The sequence below is a fragment of the Stenella coeruleoalba genome (genome assembly GCF_951394435.1).
Source record: "Stenella coeruleoalba genome assembly, chromosome: 7".
In the NCBI taxonomy this organism is placed as follows: Eukaryota; Metazoa; Chordata; class Mammalia; order Artiodactyla; family Delphinidae; genus Stenella; species Stenella coeruleoalba.
Genome location: NC_137153.1, coordinates 58,079,518 through 58,085,517, shown reverse-complemented (window position 1 = coordinate 58,085,517; position 6,000 = coordinate 58,079,518). Strand labels below are relative to the sequence as shown.

General features: G+C 38.9%; 1 protein-coding gene across 2 annotated transcripts in view; it reads left to right on the top strand.

Moving 5' to 3' along the window:
• Positions 1–1,396: 1,396 nt before the first annotated feature.
• The window catches only part of LOC307189416 (uncharacterized protein), a 51,923-nt gene continuing 47,319 nt past the window's right edge, over positions 1,397–6,000 (top strand). For both annotated transcript variants that reach the window (XR_013829183.1, XM_079927465.1), the window contains exon 1: positions 1,397–1,858. The gene's annotated coding sequence lies outside the window, so the exon portion shown is untranslated. The remainder of the gene's footprint in view (positions 1,859–6,000) is intronic.

The window sequence follows — 6,000 nt, the reverse complement described above, 5'->3', positions numbered from 1 at the left end:
AGAAATAATTAGCAGTTTTAAAAGAGGACAAATTAAAAAAAAATTTTCCTGACTAGTTAGGGATAATTTTTTTTTTTTTTTTGCGGTACGCGGGCCTCTCACTGTTATGGCCTCTCCCGTTGCGGAGCACAGGCTCCGGACGCGCAGGCTCATGCGGCCATGGTTCACGGGCCCAGCCACTCCGCGGCATGTGGGATCTTCCTGGACCGGGGCACGAACCTGTGTCCCCTGCATTGGCAGGCGGACTCTCAGCCACTGCGCCACCAGGGAAGCCCAGGGATAATTTTTTTTTTTCAGTATTACAGGTGATTTTTATTTTCTTCATTTTTTGCAATCTATAGCTTTCACATTTTCTTCAACGGACACATATTTTAATAATGAAAGAAAATAAACTTTTAAAACCTTACATCTTTGCAGCACCGATTCGTGTTAAGCTAATCCTCCCAGGTAACACATAAGGTTTTTTTTTTTTTTTAATAGATCTTTATTGGAGTATCATTGCTTCACAATACTGTGTTAGTTTCTGTTGCACAACAAAGTGAGTCAGCCATATGCATACATATGTCCCCATATCCCCTCCCTCTTGAGCCTCCCACCCTCCCTCCCTATCCCACCCCTCTAGGTCGTCGCAAAGCACCGAGCTGATCTCCCTGTGCTACGCAGCTGCTTCCCACTAGCTATTTTACATTTGGCAGTGAATATATGTCGATGCTACTCTCACTTCGCTCCAGCTTCCACCTCCCCACCCCCTGTGTCCTCAAGTCTCTCTATATCTATGTCTTTATTCCTGCCCTGCCACTAGGTTCATCAGTACCTTTTTTTTTTTTTTAGATTCCATATATATGCATTAGCGTATGGTATTTGTTTTTCTCTTTCTGACTTACTTCACTCTGTATGACAGACTCTAGGTCCATCCACCTCACTACAAATAACACCATACACAAAAATAAAGTCCAGATGGATTAAAGACCTAAATGTAAGGCCAGACACTATAAAACTCTTAGAGGAAAAACACTCTTTGACATAAACCACAGCAAGATCTTTTTTGACCCACCTCCTAGAGTAATGAAAATAAAAATAAAGATAAATGGGACATAATTAAACTTAAAAGCTGTTGGACAGCAAAGGAATAATTTTCAGAAGTGTGTTTTAGTTTGAAATCTAGATCACTTATCCAGTGATTAGACAAAAAAAAATAAAACACATCCGTCTATCTGTATGACTAGTAATGGGAAGAATCGTGATGTATGTCCCTACCTTTCAAAGGAACCAGCCCCCTTTATTATGTTGCCCAGTGTCTCTAGCTTGGGCTGAGAGACCAAATGGATGCTCTTAGGACAGACCCTCAGTTGCAAGATATTGATGGTAAGCCAGCCTGACCAAGCTGTAACTTCCCAATGGAAAATAATGACATATGCTAAGTAAAGCTGATCTAGAAAGCATTAACTTGTATAACTCCCAGGATGGAGATTGGGATTTTAAAATATATTTTTTGGACTGTTGTGGCAGACTGAATAATGAACCCAAAGATATCCCCATCCGAATCCCTGGAACCTGTGTCTGTTACCTTAAATGGCAACAGGGACTTTACGAGTGTGATTAAGTTCAGGATCTTGAGATGGGGAGATTATCCTGGATAATCTGGGTGGGCCCTAAATGCAGTCACAGTTGTCCTATTAGGGGTGGGAGGCAGAGGCTGACTTGACTATGGAGAGGGAAAGGCAATGTGATAATGGAAGCAGAGATTCGGGCAATGCGCTTTGAAGATGGAGGACGGGGCCATGAGCTGAGGATACAGGCGCTGCTAGAAGCCTAACAAAGACCAAGAAACAGGTTCTCCTCTCAAGGGTCCGGAAAGGTAAGAGAACAAAGTTGTGTTGTTTTAAGTCACAGTTTGTAGTAATTTTTTGCAGCAGCCATGGGAAACTAATTCAACCAGTAAACTTTTAGTGTTCTTTGGAAAGATCAATACATTGATCTTTTAATATTTTCTAACAGAAAAATCATTTCTTCTTTTAAATTATCCTGATCAGTTGCTTTCATAACTTGAAATTCTCATTTTTGTAGGTTTCCCTTTTATATTCCTAGCTTCTGAATATAATAAACAGTGATTGTCTAATTAGGACATTTAGTTACATTCTATTGCCATCATTTTTGATGATTTTTAAATTAACTTGTGATTTCAGTATGCATTTTAATGTCTACAACTTTAAAAAGGTATCATGCTTTAAATGTGTAAATTTATCTTAAAGGTCTATTGTTTTAATTTAGTTCCCCTTTTATTGGCATATTTTTATAGCTTTCTTACAAAAGAAATTCAAACTTGAAAGAATTTATGTTAATCATAGCTTAAAATAATGATTCAGAATTTATAAATCATATCTTAAGTGTGCCAGAGCATTTTTCTTTGCTATTTACCCGTGAGTTCAACATATGTCATTTATCCATGCTTTTTGTTACCATTGAAGTGAAAGAATTTTAATAATTTTCGCAAACAGTGAAATCTTCAAAAAATTTTGTTATATAGTATTTGAATATATTTTATCTTCACTTTGGTGAAATCATATAGTTTTTTTTGTTTGTTTGTTTTTTTCTGTACGCGGGCCTCTCACTGCTGTGGCCTCTCCCATTGCGGAGCACAGGCTCCGGACGCGCAGGCTCAGCGGCCATGGCTCACGGGCCCAGCCGCTCCGCGGCATGTGGGATCTTGCCGGACCGGCGCACGAACCCGTGTCCCCTGCATCGGCAGGCAAACTCTCAACCACTGCGCCACCAGAGAAGCCCCATATAGTTTTTTTAAAATGGTGCAGTTCAATGAGAGCAACTTGAACTGAAATGATTGTGTTCAATATAATGAAACCTAAAATATTGAAGGCTTAAACCTAAGGTGTTAAATATTTCAAGTACAACAAAAAGAAAATGAAGAAAAAAACCTCTGGGTCTGTAAGGAACACATCCATCCCTCCTGGTTACGTGAGATATAAGCATGTACATTTACATATCATAGAAGAGTGCCATCTTTTCTCTTGAACCTTGGCGATTGTAGTATGTCTCTTTTCTGGCTATGGAATGTGTCGATTGGCATACCCAGGTATCAGATGTCCTGTGAGTTCATACCTGGGTGCTTTCATATTTCCTCTGAACCACTCCCTGCATAAGCCTTTTTTGTTTGTTTGTTTTAAATCCAGCTGACTCCCAAACATGTCTCCCAAACTGTATCTTCTGTGCAAATTAAATTTCCATTGACATCTCAAATGGAAAATTTGTTCTAAATCTTTGCAGCAGTGAGATCTAATTGATATTGTATGCTATAAATTGTAAAATATCTGGATACAGTATGAGAAGGAGATAAATCAAAACAGAGTTTTGCTCTTTCCTCTAAATCCTCTTGTGTTCGGGTTTGTTAGATGCTTGGGCACAGGTTTTCAAAGTACTGACCTTAATGCTAGTCATGCAGCAGAAACCCCACATAGGTTTTGAAAACTACTGGGTTAATGTTATCTGAAGACAGACTTTTTTTTTTTTTTTTTTTGCTGTTTAATTGAGTCATGCTTCATTGTCTTTTACTGCATGTTAATGCCAGTGAAATGCTGATTGTTGACAGAGTCCTCCCAGTGAAGCGGCTCCAGAAATGTTGTGCTGCTGTAGGAAACTATGTAAAATAAAAAAGTCTTATTTAGATCTGTAGAAGGCTCAGCTGACAGGTTAAGAGCTATCAGATATTCATAAATATTCACTAATGACAAGAATATAAGGGGAGCTACCTCTTCTCAATAGATCCCTTCTATGTTTTGGTGTATTTATATAAGGGAAAAATCTTAAATGCAGTCCAGAGTGAATGGAATCATATTGAATGCCTCGTAGAGAGCACCAAACAAGAAATAAATCTAGAATATAGAATAGGATATCTAATTTTGCCTTTTTTCTTCCAGCAATAAGCAAAATATATTTTTCTTTACTTTTTCTAAGCTCACTTCTGGTCTGAGAGTAAGAGGCTGTCACAGTAAAACTGTGCATGGAAAGCTATGGCACTTGAACACTCCATGAGAATCATTTAGGACCTGAGGCATAAAGGCAGCAGTTCATTCTAGTGACCTTGATGTACAGCTGACTACTGAACTCACTGTGAGTCCTTTTATGCTTCCAGAAGCATCACCTGTGATTACACTTAAGTTTTCCTCTGGGCTGCGGAGAAATCATTCTAAATATAAACTGTGAAGACTAGAGAGAGATTCCTATGAAGCAGAGTTCATATTCAGAGTGAGAATTAAAATTATGCTTTCAGGTAATTAATGGTGGTGATGTTCTTACTGAAGTGTGCCTGGGTCCAAGACTCCTTGAAGGACACAGCAGGGCTGCCAGCACAGCTTCAGAGGGCACCAACTACAACATCATCTGTATGACTAGTGCACAACCCATAGGGCTGCACATAGCAGTCCTGGCACGTGGGTGCCACTTTCAACTTCAAAGTCACTTAATAATCTGTAGGGCTTCTTACTCTCTTCAATCTGTAGGGAGGCAGAATCCTGTTCTCCGTAAGAGAAAGTCCCGAGGAAGTCTGACACAGTCTTCCCTGAATATCAAGTTAATCAGAGTAGAAACCCTGTGTCCCTTTATCACTAAACAACTTTGCAATTTACAGTCACACATTGACTAAGTTTATCTACTTCATAACAATTCAAATAAGAGTTCACACACTTACAGCACATGCTTATCTTTAAAAAGGTAAACAGCTCTATCGTGATATAATTCACATATCATGTAATTCATTCCATAGTTTTTAGTATATTTCAAGGATGTGCAACAATTACCACTTTCTAATTACAGAACATTTTCATTACCCCAGAGAAAAGCTCTGTACCCATTGGCAGTCACTCTCTATTCCTCATTACTCCCAGCCCCTGACAACTATAATCTACTTCCTGTCTCTATGGATTTGCCCATTCTGGACCTTTCATGTAAATAGAATCATATGTATTGACTTTTTTACCTGTCTTCTTTCATTTAACATGATGTTTTCAAGTTTTATTTATATTGGAGCAATGTATCAGTATTTCATTCCTTTAAAGTGGAATAATATTCCATTGTATGGATATACCACATTTTCTTCTTTTTTTTTTTTTGACATCTTTATTGGGGTATAATTGCTTTACAATGGTGTATTGGTTTCTGCTTTATAACAAAGTGAATCAGTTATACATATACATATGTTCCCATATCTCTTCCCTCTTGCGTCTCCCTCCCTCCCACCCTCCCTATCCCACCCCTCTAGGTGGTCACAAAGCACCGAGCTGATCTCCCTGTGCTATGTGGCTGCTTCCCACTAGCTATCTACCTTACGTTTGGTAGTGTATATATGTCCATGCCTCTCTCTCGCTTTGTCATAGCTCACCCTTCCCCCTCCCCATATCCTCAAGTCCTTTCCCTAGTAGGTCTGTGTCTTTATTCCTGTCTTACCCCTAGGTTCTTCATGACATTTTTTTTTCTTAGCATACGGTTAGCATACGGTATTTGTCTTGCTCTTTCTGACTTACTTCACTCTGTATGACAGACTCTAGGTCTATCCACCTCATTACAAATAGCTCAATTTTGTTTCTTTTTATGGTTGAGTAATATTCCATTGTATATATGTGCCACATCTTCTTTATCCATTCATCTGATTATGGGCACTTAGGTTGTTTCCATCTTCGGGCTATTGTAAATAGAGCTGCAATGAACATTTTGGTACATGACTATTTTTGAATTATGGTTTTCTCAGGGTATATGCCCAGTAGTGGGATTGCTGGGTCATATGGTAGTTCTATTTGTAGTTTTTTAAGGAACCTCCATACTGTTCTCCATAGTGGCTGTACCAATTCACATTCCCACCAGCAGTGCAAGAGGGTTCCCTTTTCTCCACACCCTCTCCAGCATTTATTGTTTGTAGATTTTTTGATGATGGCCATTCTGACTGGTGTGACATGATATCTCATTGTAGTTTTGATTTGCATTTCTCTAATG